Below are 16,765 nucleotides of genomic sequence, written 5' to 3' on the forward strand. Positions count from 1 at the left end.
GCTTTCAGAAGGGCTTCCTTAATACTAGAGTCCACTATAAAATTGGTGATTATTATATGTCATTATAGGAGGCCAATTTTTATGTGAAAGATCTATTTTGTTGATTAAATGAAATTCTTTTTAGTGCCATTGGGTCACACATAACATATGTCCAGTCAATTATTTTAGGAGTAGTTGAAGATTTCTCTTTTCACAGTAATAGTTTTTTTGGCAATCAATAGAGCTTTGAAGAACCATTTTTCTTGATAATGACCTAGATCTTTTTTATAGGAGGTTTTTTTTCCCTCAAGATGGATAGACCTGGGTCATGGGAAAGGTTGATCATACATGCTTTATTGTTATGTTTTTAGTAGGATCGATGGTTTTGCATTCTAAAAGAATAGCACAAAAATAATAGTTTTTAGTAACTTGGAATAACTAAAAACAAATGTGGGTTTGAGTTGACAGATGTCAAATAAAAATATTGATAGTAAAGAGAGAGCTATACTTTTTCCAGGAAATCTCATCTCTTTTTATCCTACTTAGATCAATAAGACAAATTTAAGCTATATGATGGTCAATAATCTAGCCAGGTAGAAGAATCAATATTAGATATTTGGGAATTGACTTTCAGATCTAATTCTGACACAGTAATTTTTTGTCGAATAGTCATTTAACTTTTAATTGCTTCACAAATAAACTGTTAGTTTTTAGCCACCATTTGTGTTTGTGGGAAAAAACGCTGCATCTTTACTAAAGGAAATACTTGTATTTTCTTTTCAGATTTTATTTATTTATTTATTTATTTATTTATTTATTTATTTATGAGAGAGAGAGTGGGAGGGAGGAAAGAGAGAATCCCAAGCAGGGTCCATGCCCAGGACGAAGCCTGACATAGGGCTTGATCTCATGACCCTGAGATCATGACCTGAGCCAAAATCAAGAGCTGGATTGGGCCACCCAGGTGCCCCATAAATACTGGTATTTATATATGATTCTTCGTTTCCAGTTTGTGCTCAGATTAAAATAAATAGTTCAGGTAGTCTGTTGACTTGTTCTTTAGTCCATATGTGTGATTTTATACTGTATAGTCTTTTCTCCCAAATAGGTTGAAGGTCTTCTGAAAGGCTTAACTAGTGACCCCTGTTGATATAAACAATGCTTATATTGACAATTTGGTTAAAAATCTCTGCCAAACTTGTCTGAGCTTTACTTACTCTGTTCATGATGGGGGAACCTTGTGAACCTATCCTTTCTCCCTCATTTTCATTCTCTAAGCAAGATACTTGAAGCTGTAGCTAATCTTCATGCCTGGTATCTATAGACTGTGGCACTTAGGAACAAAATTTAAAGGTTAGAGAGTGCCTTCAGGCTGCATTCACTGTCCTAGCTACAAATGGTAAAGCCGTGATAATGGACTGCTCTGTATGCAGATGCCCAATGCAAGCGTCACCAGCCCACTGAAAAAGGAAGCAGGCCAGGATTCCTTTCTTTTTGTCATCACACTTTAGGTGAAGAAGACGGATTTACTGCATCCCATGGAATTAGAATTAGAAGGGACCTATATCCAATTCTAATCGTGATAGATTCAGAGGGATCAGATAACTGCTTTATCCATGTGCTGATCCAGTGGACCCACCAGTTTTCCTAAAAAGAAAGAAAAAAAAAATATATATATATATATATATTCCTATGAGATTAGGCCGTGCCAGGAGAGCTTAAAGTTGGGAAATCTGGTAACACAAACTAGGCATGGAAAATTAATTTGTGCAGCTGCTTCTGCGCACCAACATGTGTTTGTTCAGCAAGGACTTGCACTTTGTTCATTTCCAAATATACATAGATAATTATCACCCCTTTTGGAAAATAACAGAAAAGTTGTTTTTTTCCCCACCTACATCTACCATAGTCTTAATGAAATTCCCTTTTGAGATCCTTACTTATACTTGAATCAGCTCCATAGGAGTTGAGCTTACCTGACTCCATCCAACTCCTGCATCTGCAAACTGAACACTTGATCTGAGCAGATGACAAATGGAAGACAGTTTTCAAACTTTCAAATGCATAGTGATTCCATTAAGTATTCCAAGAGGTGAGTCTAAGGATTCTAGGCCAAAGCTAGTTACAAATATCATTATTTTCATATATATCATGGAGCTCCATTCCACCAGTTCCTAACTAGCTGGGACTATTCTAAACATAGTGTGAATATACCATCTTGGCACCAAGACCAATATCATATTGAGAAGTTTCAAAGTGAAGTTTTTACAACTACATAAATATCACTAATCATGGAAGAAAAGGATAATCAAAGATGTCTGGTAATTCCTATGATTTTCTAGATAAACAGTGGTTCATGCCCTCCCTTTTCACTCTGACCATTCCGATAAAGACCTCCTCTGGACCTGAAATGAATAATCTGACTCATGGAAAAGGCTTTAGCATTCCAACAGTTGGAAATTGACCCTTGTCCTGACACTGCTTCATCTCCCACCATCAGCACAGCTAATGCTACAAGAGCATCCTTGCAAGTGAAATCTCAGTGCCCACAGCTCTAGAAACCTGGTCCTTCCTGAAATCCATACTGCGTATGAAACAGTAAATTCTGGCAATCAATGCCAAGTCTGAGTCAAGTATCCAGACAAATGACGACAAGGCATTTAAACACTGCAGCCTAGAAGAGCCAAGGCAAGCAGAGTAGGTAGGTGACATGGGCCATGTTCTTTAAACACTTCTACCAGTACACTGTCTAAATCTTGGGCACACCGTTCAGCAGGGTATGGTAGTACAGTCAACTCTCTGAGAGCTCCGCTGATCTGGGGACCTTCAGCCCATGCTGTAACTAACCAAGACAATTCAGTTTGGACCACATACAAATGCCTGATCGTGTCAATGTCTAATAAAGGCACTACCCAGAGTCTTTCCCAGACTTTACAGGATCCCCATTATCTTAAAAAAGTGGCAGCATATCCCAGCAGAACCATTAACAATAGCTCCTTATTCTACGCATGTCCTGGATCTCTGCCTAAATCCTGATCTATTGCTCTGCTCTTTGTCTATCTGGCTCCATTTTCTAGCCTCAGTATCTGTGACCCTTATCATTTGGCAACTGTCCTTTGGCATTTAGGGCCTTAGTTTTCTTCCTATTGTAAAAAAATGAGGGAAAGAAACAAAAAGCCAAAATAAGAATTCCACATTTCCTTTCAATCACCATAAGTATTTTAATGATATGTCCTTACACACACACATTCACACATTTATGTGTGTGTGCACACACCATAATCCTGCATCTATATGCACATATGAGATCCTATATGAGAGGTGTGTTTCACAGTGCCTAATATAACTAAAACACGCAGTAAACATGAGCTATTGTTATATTTCTGATTTTTAACCTGCTTACATTACTCAGCAACATATAATGAGTACGTCCCATGTTAATACTTATTTTTCTATACATAATTTTTTAATATTTTATTTATTTATTCATGAGAGACACAGAGAGAGGCAGGGACACAGGCAGAGGGAGAAGCAGGCTCCTCAGGGAGCCTGATAGGGGACTTGATTCCCAGACCTGGGATCACATCCTGAGCCGAAAGCAGTCGCTCAACTGCTAAGCCACCCAGGCATCTATTTATACATGATTTTTAATAGATACAGAGGATGCACCATTATTCAATCCTCTATTGTGAGACACAAGTTATTTACATTATTTTGCTAGTATAAACACAGCTACAACAAACATTATTCTAGTTAAATTTTTATATTCCAGGATAAATTCCTAACAATGAAATTGCTGGGTTCAAAGAATATGCATAGTTAAGACCTTTCATATAAAGTGATAAACTTGCCTGCAGAAGACAAGCTTATACTGGTTTACACTCTCCCAACACTCGCATATCTGGAACGTCGATTCATTTATTCATCCTTTTATTCCACAAATGGATTTCGTGAACTCCAATAAATGCTATAGATATGTTTGAGACCAAAAATACAAGGACCGTGCTCTCCTGGGTATGCAGTTTTAAAGGGAGGGGGGAATAAATATTAAATAAATGTCACAATGATCAATTATAAAGTCCAAAAGCACCGTGCCTATAAAAAAACCAGTTTCTGTTAGATGTGTATTGGTTAAATATTGATGTGTAACAAATTACCCCAAACCATAGTGGTTTGAAACAACAAACATTTATTATCTTACAGTTTCTGTGGGTCAGGAATCTACTTGCAATTCAGCTATATCCTCTGAAGAGATTTAGTATGTATATTTGAAAGGATGACAAGGCAGGTCCTAGCGAAAGATTAAATGTAAATGAAGAAGAGAAATAAATCAGAAAATATCCCCAAGTTTCTCGCAAATGACTATAAGCAATTTTGGTTTCATTATTACTATTTTATCGTTGTTATTATCATTTGAGTATTCAATAGATAAAAGTTATTTTCTCTTTTGCTTTTTCTTTTGCATTTCTTTTTTATGCGTTCACTCGTGAGGGAGGCGTTTTGGCTTAATTATTTTATGCTTACTATCATAGCACTCTTCCAAATGGTAGAATTCGTGTCAGAAACTTGGTCTTTTTTTTTCTTTAAGATTTATTTATTTATTCATGAGAGACACACAGAGAGAGAGAGGCAGAGACATAGGCAGAGGGAGAAGCAGGCTCCCTATGGGGAGCCTGATGCAGACTTGATCCCCTCACACTCGGGATCACACCCTGAGCAGAAGGCAGATGCTTAACTGCTAAACCACCCAAGTGTCCCTAAAACTTGGTCTTTAACATCTTTTCAGTAATTTAGCCATTTTAAACTTTCTACCTAATAAGCAAAAAAGTAAGATGTGCAACAGTATGCTTATAAATGAGTATATAATATGAATTTATATTTGTAAAAGTACCTGTGTTTGTAAAGGTTTAGATTGTCTGTAGTACAAAAAAACAGAAATAGTGAGTTTTTCTGGAGATGAGAACTAGGTAGCTGGGGGACAGAGAGAGGTTTATTTTCCCTGTATAATTTGTCTTCCCTTAGAATTTAGTTCCTTATGCTGATATTATCAGTTTTAAGACATACTACTAACAAGTCAATAGGTATATAGGATGATTGTGCTGAAGTAAATAGGTGACAGACTTTAGTGCCTATTCTTTTGTCACCTTGTGGCTATTTTATCAAATGAACAAGATACATCCACAGGCCTCCAGGAGAATTCATTCTAGAATACGCTAGCTCAAAGACATGGGTTGTATCATTGTAAGAATTGAATATAAAGTCATTCTTGGTGTATGGTAGTTGGTAACCTAAGACCTTTAGTAACAATAGTATTTTGCTCTGTATATCATTGTCTCCTGTGCGTTATCTACACCAGGTATCAATTATTTAGCACTCACTTTTGAGCTTGTGCATTATCTAGACTCTTTGATTCACATCCTTAGCTCCTCTGCCACCTGCCTCTTAATCATTTTCCTGCTCATTAATGGCTCCAGTGCACATGGTCATAAAGGAGAGGCAAAACTGGAATAAAGTTATTTGTTATTGTTAATTGCTCATATAAAAAGACTTTATGGGGGAAAAAAGTTGAGTTTGGTGATTAAAATGAGGTGTTTTGATAATTTTAATTTATTATTTTTTTCATTCTTGATTCTTTCACATCTATACACTCTACTTACTACCAATTACTGGTTTTTCTCTTCTGCTATCAAAAAATATTATGTGCATAAAAGACCACTTAGATGTGTTTTTGGCCACTCATTCCACATTCCAACATTTATCCCCAAATTGGACAATATAAAATGAAGACACAAAATACAGTAACAGTTGTTAAAATGAGATGTTTTGGGATAATAATCAAAGTAAACAACAACAAAATGTAATAATGCATGAAAAGGACAAAGTAAAAATGGTACGGGCCAACACAGGATGCATATAGAAAGGCCAGATGTAAGATGACTTCTCAGAAACAGTCCCAAAGAAAACACAGACCAACTGTTTAACATGCTTATTAAAAAAACAGGGAGAAGAAACGGAAATGGAACAAAATCTAAAGATAGGAAGGAGTAGAACTTCAGATAACTGAAATGGCACTCCAGGGGCCAAAAATTGTTTATTAGGTGCCCAATATCCATTCATTCTATTCTGATAACTGTTTCCAATTTATCTATTTGAGGATCTGTTCTTGGCCTCTAATCTCAGTTCTCATGATCTCTGATGTGAAAATGCAACCTTGATTCCAGAGACAGCATACAGTCCGGAGCTGGCCAAAGTATCACATTTTTCCAGCAATTGGTTCCCAAAGATCCATGGCCCACCCCAAGCCAATCGGAGCCAGTAACGCTGATATGAGGGACTGTATATTGCCCACTGGAGGAATCAGATTTGTCCCTTTGTGTTGAGCTAGGGATTGGGAAATTTAAAATCAGGAAATGTTTCCACCATCTTTTTTCTGTCACTGAAGCTGAGAACAAAGCTGTAAATGAAGCAAACACACCAAAAGTTCAGCACCCCGTCCTGCCAAGAGGAATGAGACAAATCCAGACTGGCAGGACACTGTGTGAACTATTGCCTGAACCAGCCCACATGAATCCATCCCTATCTCAGACTTCCCAGTTGCATAAACTAATCAATTCAAATTTCCCGCTGCCCTTACAGGATTGAGTTTTCCTTGCACAGAAAAGAGTCTTAAATAATAGGTTTTATTCACAGAGGTCACTATGGGAAAGATAGATGGTTTCATTTTTGTCTGATCAACCAGTAGTTTATAGGTAGGGATCCTGTCATATGGAGACAATTTGCCATTCATTCACTAGAAAGACCCAACCCAGGTCTAGTGGGGCCATAAAGAGTAGGCTCTTCCACTGGGCAATAAATACTAGTGGTTTCCCTTTCAAAAATTTAGAAAGTGGTAGACCCCAATGCGGAATCACTGAGAAAATATCTGACTGTGGCTTACCTAAAATTTTTAATAGGAAATATTGACCTGTGAAAGAATAAGGCTTTGAGACTGAATAAAATGGTGAATAAAATTGGGGGGGCAAAGAAATGGGACAGTGAAATTCAGAGTAGAAGTGTGGGAAATGCAAAATTATTTCCATCCCTAATATAATGGAAATCTCTCTGGAGCTGGCAGCGTAACTGATGCCTGGAAAACATGGTCAATTTCACTGTGACATTGAAACTTGCTGAATTGAAACACTTTGCTGCCATCACACTTTGAAATCATCATCCTAGACTTGAACTTTTGGGAAAAGTTGAACAAGATCAAAAACTCTGAGTCACTTTTGTGATAGCTTGATGCCAGGAAGTGATGACCTCTTTGGAATAATGGGACAGTGACATCAGTTTACAGTGGGTCACTAGGTATTATGCAGGGTGGCAAGTTTTTGTGCACTATCCAGTAATATGCTTCTTGCATGAAATATGAGACCAGAGCTCTAATTCTAACAATGTTATAAACAAACCTATGCAATTAAAGCCTGGTGCATGACTGGAAGCAGAGATAAGCTAATAAGATTATAAACCAACTAAATAGATCCTGAAACCATATGATGACATCATGAAATTTTAGAAGATACAGCTGGCTTCCCGTGATATTTTTGCAGTTGAAAATATGTAGCATCTGGTCTTTCGCTTATCATTCTTTGCTGAAGTAGTTGTCATCTTAGGTTTCCTTTTATCATGTAGATGTGCTAAGTTTAAAAATAAAGTCGGAGGTTTTGATAGAACATTCCATCTAATTTCAAGGAAGAATTAAGCAAAAATTAATTACTGCTTCATAAACTAACTATAAATATGGGCAGTGCCCTGAGCCTTTGCACATGCATTAAGCAATTTTGTACTGTTGGAGCACCATCAACCTATAGAATGATTGTCTCTCATGCAACTGTAGAATGTTCAATCATTCCTTCTTGCATGCTTTCAGTATACGGAGGTAGTACACTATAGGTTTCTTTGGTTCAAGTCCCAATTTCTCCATTTACTAGCTGTGTAACTTTGAAAGAGTTATTTAATCTTTCAAGTTCCAGTTTACTCTTCTATAAAACAGGAATAACAGTAACTGCTATTAATTGAGCCAATATTTGTTAAGTATTTTGCAGCATGTCCAACATACATAAGTCTCAAATAAATATTATTTATTATTAGTCATTCACTTAACAAATATTTATTGAGGTCTAAATATGGGCCAGGCCCTGTGCTAATCCCTGGTAATACTTGGCCAAAAAAAGAGAAATAGTCTCTTAACAATTAACTTGTGTGTAGGGATCATCTCTGACATTTTAATTGTCTGATACCAAACTGCTCCATTCTCTGACTCTCAACTAAGAAGAACTTTGGGAAACTATTTTCTGACATCCAGTGTTCAAGATGAGAAAGGATTCATCCAGAGAAACAATGTTAAGTGACACCTCTATAATAAAAGGGAATGTGTCCTCAAATTACATGCTATTATCAAAAATTTAATTCTAGGTGGTAGCAATGATGTGGGTGGACACATGGGAATGGATTCCGGAATCTGATTCTGCTGCTGATGGATGGACTTGAGGTCAGTCATACTGACTTCTCCTCTGGTTTCATTTCTGTTACCTCTCCTCTGCGCCTGTAACTCCTGCCACTCTTATGCCTGCTGGCAACTTTTCCTTTGCTGCAGGCCCAGCCACCCTTGCCATGTGTCCTGTCATCTCCATTAAATGATCTCAAAAGCTGTCTCCACTGGCACTGCCTCTGGTCGCTCCCAGAGATCTGACACGGCCCCTGCCTTCCAGAAGCTCACAGTCTAACAGGGTATAGGGTATTTGAACATTCAGCCATAGTCAGGCCTAGATGAATTAAGTACTAACAAAGAACCTTAAGAAACATTATTTTAAAAAAAGGAAAGTTTTATGAAGAGACTGGTATTTGAGCTGACTCTATCTTTTGATGGACAAAAAATAAAAGGAAGACCATCTCTGGCTACGGTAATGGCATAAGCTTCTAAAAAGGTCATCACTTTGCTGTTCTTTTAATAGTACAAAAACCCAAAACCAATGAAGGCTTTCAACACGATGATCTAATCACTTATATCTTCTGGAAGGGCATATTTAGGTCAGTTTTTCCAAGTATACATGTGTGAATGATGCTTCTGGTTTTACAGGGTGCCAGAAGAAACAGAAAGGTAGCTTTTTTTGTTTTGCTTTTGTCCACTAGTTTCTTGCCTAACAGTGTACAGCAAATGGTAGATGTTAATGCAAAGTCCATTATGATGTGAGTGTGTGGGGGGCAATGAGTACTGCCTGTGTATATGTGTGTAGGTGTGCACACACATGCACATACATACGTACGTACATACATAAAATATAAAACAATAATTTAGAAACAAGAACCATTTTGAATTTGAAAACAATTTCTATAAAATAATAGTAAATAATGATAATATGAGGCATTATTATTTTCTGCTAGTATTAACTACTAATTTTATTTTGTTTCACATCCCAGAAGTATTGTAACTACCATAGGCTAATTCAAGAAGCATATGCAGAGTATCTGAACATTAATTACCAAATCTTTTTGTGATAACTTGATTAATATTGCTAATCCTCATTACTCACCTGAGCCTTCTAGTCATGATGCCTTTGATCCATAAGATATATAGAAACAGGACATGACTAAATGAGACAGTTTAGGCTCATGGTATTTAGCTATGTCAATGAAAAACCTTTAATGCCATCACAATACCGTTTCTTATCTCTCTTCACCAGAGTAGGACACAATAGAGCATGAGAAATGCATATGCCCAGGTTTTAACAAAGAGCTCATTACCATGTTAGACTTAGCTGTGCTCAGTTAACTCTGAGGGATCAAAATAGAGGCAAATGATCCAAAGAGTGCACTTTATTGCCAAATGTTGTCCAAATTAAATAGATTATTTTAGCAAATGTTTCATTAGCGTTTGACTTAACAGACAAACCACTATTTTCCCTCTGAGCATGTTTTAATCAAAATGGAGAAGCCAGCAGATGCTGTTTGATAGTTTTCAAACCTATACCAAAATTTCTCCCATCATCAAATACATTTCAAGTTCCTTTAAAGGTGATATTAAGAATGTTTATGCCCAAATTAGATAGCTCAGTTCACTTCAGAGTTTTCTTGCTATTTTATGTCAATTCCCTTCCACACATCATTCAAACAGGATTAAATTATATATGCTTTAAACATACAATGTGTTGAAGTAGTGAAAGTCAGCCTAGCTTCCTGAAAAGATTAATTAAGTGCATCGGCTCTTTCCTGAATAGAAAGAACCTATAAATTTGGTTCTCTGATGCAAGATCGAGCTACTCCCCCACAAACGGGACTGGAAAAAAGTGTTGATCACAGGTAGGGCTATCCTAAAATTAGAATGTCTCATTCACATTATGTAATTGAGGAAATTTGAAAAAGTCTGACTAGCAAAAAAACTGACTCCTTCTTCGGTGTATGGAGTATTTCAGATTCCCATTCTTCAATTCACTCCTTGTGAATTTTCTAAGACCTCTTCTAAGGAGTCCAATACAATAACTAGCCAATTTATTAGGAGGGATTAGTATATCGGAGCCACGGATATATCCTTGTCCCTGGAGGAAGGCAGGCTTTTAGAAGAATGAATAAAATAAAAGATTTTAGTATTTGATTAAGAAATTAAGCACTTGTGGCAAAATTTTTCTCATAACACCCTGAAATATTGCTTACAATGAAAATGACTCTATGTTTTGTATAAATTCAATACCACGCGAAACAAGGTTCTAGTATGGTCAAATGGTAGCAGAGACTGGATTTAAAGACAAAATGCAAAAAGATTTTGACAACTATCTGACGCTGATGCCCCCCACCCCCGAACATTGAGAAAAGATAACCATTATTCGATTTTGAAAAACAGGAAATCTTGAAACATCAGTATTTTTCAAAAGCATGATTTGTGAACTGTTGGATTAAATTTTTCAGTGGTGGAGGTATGATAAGTAGGAGGTTGAGAAACATAGTGTAGGGCCATGAATACCCAAGAGGCATAATGAAAAGTAGCATAAATTGGTGGAAAGAGACTTAGGTTATGAATAAAATATCCCCGTTCTACCATACATAGTACCAACTCCACTTTTATAAGCTTTGGGGGACATCCAGTACTTTGCTTGTAAAATAAGAATCAATGCCTACCAGACTTACATTATTATGACAATATTCAAGAGATTCAATGTATGCAATAACACTTTAGGAGCTATCAAGTAATATCGTATGTCTTTGATTCTATGTCATATACCACTGATTCATCATTTGATGTATTAACATCTCTGAAATGGTGATGTGCCTTACCCTCACTGTCCGTGGGCATCATCTGCCAGTGCATCTGCATCAAAACTTCTAAAGGAAGGTCAGCAGCTTTGGAAAAAGATCCCAGAGAGAGTCATAGAGCACTCTTTTAAGAAATGCTACTTAGCAAAATGCTTCTTGATGGCACAGAAGATTAAGTTGTATTATAACAAAACAAAACAAAATAAAACAAAACATAGGCATCAATGTTTGAGTCAAAAAGTGATCCTGGGGAGACAGACTCAATGTGAAAACATTTTAGGAATATCTTGAATATATTTCACTTATATCGTTCTTTGACTTATACCTAATAGTGATAAAAGATTTTAAAAATCTATGTATAAGTAAGTTTAAGAGGGTTCTTCCAATAAGTATAAAATTAAAATTCTATGTAATGAAAAAGCATTCTGTTATTATTTTATTTTCTTACTTAATAGTACATGAAACAATTGATGTGTTAGAAAGAAAATAGGTACATAAATACACAATGTTACTATGAAGTTGTACTGAGTTGGAAAAAGGGCAGGTACTGGCACCAAAAGTAAGGCTGGCACATTGCATAACTTTGTTTGAGGAAGAGATCAGGAAATAACAACAACCAATACTGTAGACCTGTAAAGTTCTGATTTGCATGCAAGCCATCTGGGCATTAGAAAAGCAAATTTTACCCTCAGAAAGGAATCTGAATCTGCTTGTAATTGATAAAATACCATTCTAGTCCTATATGTTAACACGTTGACAATCAACAAAACTTGCTGGGAGGGTAATAACATCTGCAAAATCCGTTTTGATGACAGGGTGTTATAGTAAGCAGCTTTTATAAACACTAATCAGTGATGACCATAAGAAAAAAATCATGTTGGTAAATTCATCATTTATGATATGGTTCAATAATCTCTTTAAAGGAAGAAATCCTTACTTGAAATCCCAAAAAGCAAGCAAATGCTTCTTTCCCCAACAACACCCATCTTAATTACATCGTTATTAGAGAACATACCAAACTAATCAGCTGTCTCCTCAAATGGGTACCACAAAGCAAGTAACCAGAGCGTGTTCATTTGATATCAAGAGAACCTTGATATAGTGTACTGCAGAATACTTAGTAGGAAATCAATACATAATTGGTGAAAGAATGAATATGTTTAATGTATTTTGTATATAAGATTCACAGGCATTCATTTGTTGGCAGACAGTTTGTAAATAAGATTAATGATGCTGTTACAATATTACAAGTCTTAATTTATGTGGTATAAAAGATAATGACTGTACTACAAATATTAGTTTATTGATCTACACACCCATCTTACCCTTCTAGTCTTACTAGCCCTCTTCACAGGCTTGGGAGTGTCAATCCTATGTAGTAAGTTAACTTTCCTTCACCTGCAATCAGGGCTACAGCTGATTAGAATGGGGTGGATACTTGTCCATAAAAGTAGTCCACTGTCTGGTCAAGGGTTAATCAAATTTTCTTTTTGGAGAGTTGGACCAATAGACAGTTTGAACAAGTAGACAATGAAGACACGTTACTGGTGGAGCACCAGGATGAAGTTCTATGGTCTTCTGAGAGCTAATGGGACAGCATCTTCTTAGATTCCTTGTGCTTTATTCCTTAGAATTTCCTTTCTTTTCAAGTTAATTGGTATGTTTCTTTTCCTTAAAACCAAGATGCCCTATCCAAGAGCGAGGACATTTTTTTTTTTTTTTGTATCCCATCAAGATCAAGATATATAGTATACTAGTTAACACTGATTGATGAAATTTCCAAGAGCTAGAATACAGTGAAATAGAATTAATGCAAAACATACCCCAATTTAATGATCGTTGGATGAACTATTGTTTATTTTACAATGTGAAATATTTCATGTGCCTCAGAAAGTTTTGGTCTTGCTCTCTAGCAGAATGAACACTTTGGCCACTATGTTAAATACCACGGAATGACACACTAAATACCATTCTAATTTCTTTCTAGTATGCTTTCCTGCTTGCTAGAGATTGAAAAACTGAGTGTTACATACATTTCTCAGACTCAAGTGAAGCTAGTATCTCACATGTGACCTGGTCTGTGCCAACCAGAGATGGCCTTATATCAGAGATGGGAGGTAGATAGATACAAACATGGCAGGCAGAAAGCATAGGGCCGTTTCAGCAAGTAAGGTGGCTGAGTGTTTAGTTCTTCTATAGAGCTGTGATGGAGGTTCTAATACTTAATCTGTACCTTCATTAGTTCTAGAGGCAGGTGGTAGATAGAGTTTCTACTTGGCTGTTCCCATAATGCAGCTGGACACTTCTCCCATGGATCTTTGAAGCCTGGTTCCTGGATTCAAGCCTGGTTCCTGGGTCCCAGCAAAAAGTTTGTAGATTGTCTATTATATCGCATTATAATAAACCCTTCTGCTGCTTGAGCTGGCAAGAGTTAATTTTGTTTTCTGAAACCAAGAACCGTGGCCTATGTAGTAATTGGTACCAGAAGTGAGATGCTACCAAGTACAAATAGTGAGTGGTGGGGGTCTAATTTTAATGTGGTAGCCAAATATTTGCTTAACCTGTCATTTGCTTACCTTAAAAAAATCAGGCTATTTGCTGAGTCTATAATGTTAAGAGAAGCAAAACAAATGTATGGCGTTGGTATGTGGTAGTTCATTTTTTGCTATTTTTAGCAAAATCTAATGCATTAAATCAACTCAGACTAGAACCAAACCTTCTTGAAACAGAGGTGGAAGGAAGCAAAGATTTACTAAGGGAGGTATTCTCTGCCTTTGCATGTTAAGGACACTGATGGAGAGTCCAATGATTTGGGCCTTGCAGTGTTGAAAAAGTCATCTGCCTCTGTACTTGAACTTGAAGAAGTTTTAAACTGTGGCCATGAAACTATAGTCTTAGCAAGAGGTAAGACTCTTGCTTTGTCATAAAGCAGCAGTGATATTGCTGGCAGTCGGTGATGAATTGTATTGCTTCTCCAACTAAGACTATTATTTCAGATGCTCTCAAGGTAACCACCATTAATTTAAGGGCCAAAGAGATGGGCAGAGTACAGAGCCTAGTAAATAAAAGAGGAGAATCTACAGGCTGAAAAACCATGTCTAGGCAAGAATTTTGGCTATGGTAGTTTATACATAGAACAGAATGAAAATAAATCAAGTCTGTTAAATGTTTGAAGGAATTATCTTCCCAAAGAAACGCTAGCTTGGTCTACAGTCTGTGGTTGTTAAAACTTGAAAGCAATCTCTATGTCCTGGTGTTTTAAAATCCATGTAGTCTCCAAGAAGGGCATCCTCCCCTGTGCCTACCTCATTTATATTTGTTGAGGAAAATTGACAAGAAGAAGCCTCTCAGGAGCAGATCCAGGAGCAGCAGAGGTCAAAACATGAAGGAAAATATTCACGAGAAAGAACCAGGTAGCTGTCAGGTTGGCCAGCCAAGGAACTCCCTGCGGTGTTAGGGCAGGGAGTCCTGGCTATTCCTGCTTAGTAGGTCTTTATAATTATGATGGAATAATGACTGTCTCTCCTTCTCCCTTTTCCGAATGGAGAGGTTTATTTCAATAACCCATTCCTTCTACAAAATTTAAATGTGCTGATAGTTGAACACATGTCTTTAAAACTGAAGGTTTTAAAGGTTGCCGTCCTACAGGGAGTCGTGTCTGGGCTTCTTGGAGAGGGCTGCATATCACCCAAAAGTTTTGGGCAGTAGATTTGATGAAGTCACAGAAAAAGACTTGTGTCTGTACCCCTGGAAAAGACAGTGAGACTGTTGTACGTATAAAAACAAAAGTGTACGTGCTGGTTTGGGAAACCAAAGAGGCAGATTATGACAGAAAATACTAATAGACTACTGTATGGTTTTAAACGATGCCCACACATTATTTGATACCCTTCCCTTCAAGATGACTTTCCTTTTAAGAGTGGAATTAATTTAATGACTTACCTCTAATTAATAGAATAAGGTGGAAATACTCCATGTGAATTAGGCGACCAGGTCACAGAGGACGTTGTGACTTCATCATTGCTTTCTCTTGGATAGCTTCATCTGGGGGAGTTAGCAGCCACATCGTCAGGATACTCAAGCTCATGTAGCAAGAACCCAAGGTCTCCTGCCAAGAGCCATGTGAGGACCTGAGGCTTCCTGCCAAAAGCCTTGTGAGGGATCCTTCTTGAAATTGGATACTCCAGCTCCAGGCAAGCCTTCAGATGATTGCAGACCCTGCCAATATCCTGATTGCAGCCACATGAGAGACCTTGTATCAAAATAATCCAGCTAAGCGGTTCCTGAATTTTATACCTCCCAGAAACTATGAGATAATAGTGTTTCTTGGTTTAAGCTACTAATTTTTGTGGTGGTTTTTTATGCAGCATGAGGTAACAAATACACCCACTAAATATCGAGTCTCACCTTCTTAGAAACAAAACCTTGACTTTTATCTGAGTATTATTCCTAGCCAAAATACTATGCACCCCACGCTCCCTCTGGATACATCCAATGGTATGTTAGGGGGAGTTATTTGATGGTGCTCTCAGGAAAACTAGTTAAAAAGGTGGTAGGCCACCCACATTCTTTCTGCCAGAAATGCAAATGTGATGACTGGAGCTGTAGCGGTCAACTAACATCAAGAGGCAAACTTTAGGGTGAAAGCCAAGAGCTACAGGTGACAGAATAGAAGCAATCTGGGTGCCTAAAGATGATGGCTTCATCAAGCCAGCTCCAGGAATATATTTGTGGACTTTTTTTACTTTCGAGAAAAATAAACTCCTTTCTTGGTTAGTTCTTATCTCTGTTACTATCAACCAAATGTTGTTACTAGATGATGGAATTTGGAACTAGATTTCTTGGATATGACAGAGAGATATAATACAGTGAACTACCTAACAGGAGTAATCATTTAGTTTGTAGAAATAGTTATTACTATAAATTACTGAGTTACGTATACATGTAAGCCAGCTTTGTGGAACATGAGCAGTATGTGCAATTTATACAGGATTCTCTTCCTAAGCCACCCCCAGAATTCCATATTGGCATTGCTGAAAGACCACACACACACACACACACACACACACACACGCGCACACACAGTTAGTATAGTGCACACTAAATTATTGGAACTTGGGCTGTCCTGATAAAACCATTCTTCTGTACTATGCCATTTAAGTATCATTAAACAGCTGAAGTTAATTTCCAATGTGTAGTTTTTGTGGTTTTAAAGATTTATCTGTATCTATCTCTTTATATGGATACTATTTTGCTGATTTTGGCAAATCATATCAAGCAAAAACAATTTTGAGTTGTAACTATAAAAATGTTTAAAAAATAATTTTTAAAACATTTACAGACATTATTTTCTAATACATGTCAAGTTTTATTTTCAAAATTAGAAAACAGAAAGCTTCTTTAGTGTTTTTAGATATATAATAGTTTTATTTAGATATAATTGACATACCATATTACTCATTTAAAGTGTATAATTCAGTGGTTTTTGAAATATCCAGAGTTT

This window comes from Vulpes lagopus, chromosome 20 (assembly GCF_018345385.1).
Source record: "Vulpes lagopus strain Blue_001 chromosome 20, ASM1834538v1, whole genome shotgun sequence".
NCBI classification, from domain to species: Eukaryota; Metazoa; Chordata; class Mammalia; order Carnivora; family Canidae; genus Vulpes; species Vulpes lagopus.